We start from the raw sequence: 1,050 nt of genomic DNA on the forward strand, positions 1-1,050 counted from the left end.
AGCCTTATGTAATCTCTGAGCCCAAACAGAACATTAAGGCTGTCATTCCTGCTGTTGTTGTTTGTCCTTCATTCTCAAAGAGGACCATGACATCACGGAGGTGTTGCCACGACTCACAAGTAAATTGGATTTAAGTGAGGCAGAGCAATGCAAAGTCACCAGCCTCACTTTCTCTTCCAGAGGCATCCGGGTCCAGTGGCCAGAAAAAGATAAGGACAACTGGAGATGGCCCCATCATTCCTTTCTCCTTCAAGACAGACCACCGCATGTTGAACATCACGCAGCTCTCATCTGCTTTCCAAAATAGTATATCAGAGTAAGCTGGCAGCTTTCCTACAGGTAGACAGAGCCTAGTGATAAGGTTTCCAAATGATCCCCCTCCCAGCTCCAAATCTATGGTCCTATGACTCATGCAAGGAAAAAGGTAGTAAAACTCCAGTCTAATAGAAAAAGTAATGTCCTAGGATTTGGGATAACTAGCTTTCAGGCCTGTCTCCACCAATATATCTGGCTATAGGAACTCATTTAAAAAGCAAGCTATGACCATCATAAGCCAACACACAAGTTTCTTCGTTTCAAAGAGTACTGATTTTCCCCCCATACCTGTACAATATATGTGTGAACAGACAGATCACTTAAAAAAGCCAATTCCCCAAAATATGTTTTATTCATCAACCTTGGCAGGATTCAAGTCTAATTTCATTATTAATACAATAACTGAGCCACCATAATAGATCCAATTGTAAGAAATTAGCTTCTGAGAGAACCCACTCCATCCATCTTTAAGAAACACAAGAAAGCACAGGGTTTGGAAAGTGTGGGGCTGCTGGGGGAAAGGATCAAGAGAGGAAATTAGTCAATCATCAGTGATTAACTGTCATTTTCCTAAAGTAAACTGATTCTCATTTATTCAGATTTTCCAGCAGGAACGAACCCCCGGGGATGATTGAGAAGGTCAAAGTTTTTCGAGGAATAAATCTCAACAGACTGTATAATAAGTACTGTGAATTTTAGAAATTTTGTGAGAAAGTTTTCAAAGAGGAAAAAGAA

The sequence above is a fragment of the Trichosurus vulpecula genome, chromosome 9 (genome assembly GCF_011100635.1).
Source record: "Trichosurus vulpecula isolate mTriVul1 chromosome 9, mTriVul1.pri, whole genome shotgun sequence".
Taxonomy (NCBI): Eukaryota; Metazoa; Chordata; class Mammalia; order Diprotodontia; family Phalangeridae; genus Trichosurus; species Trichosurus vulpecula.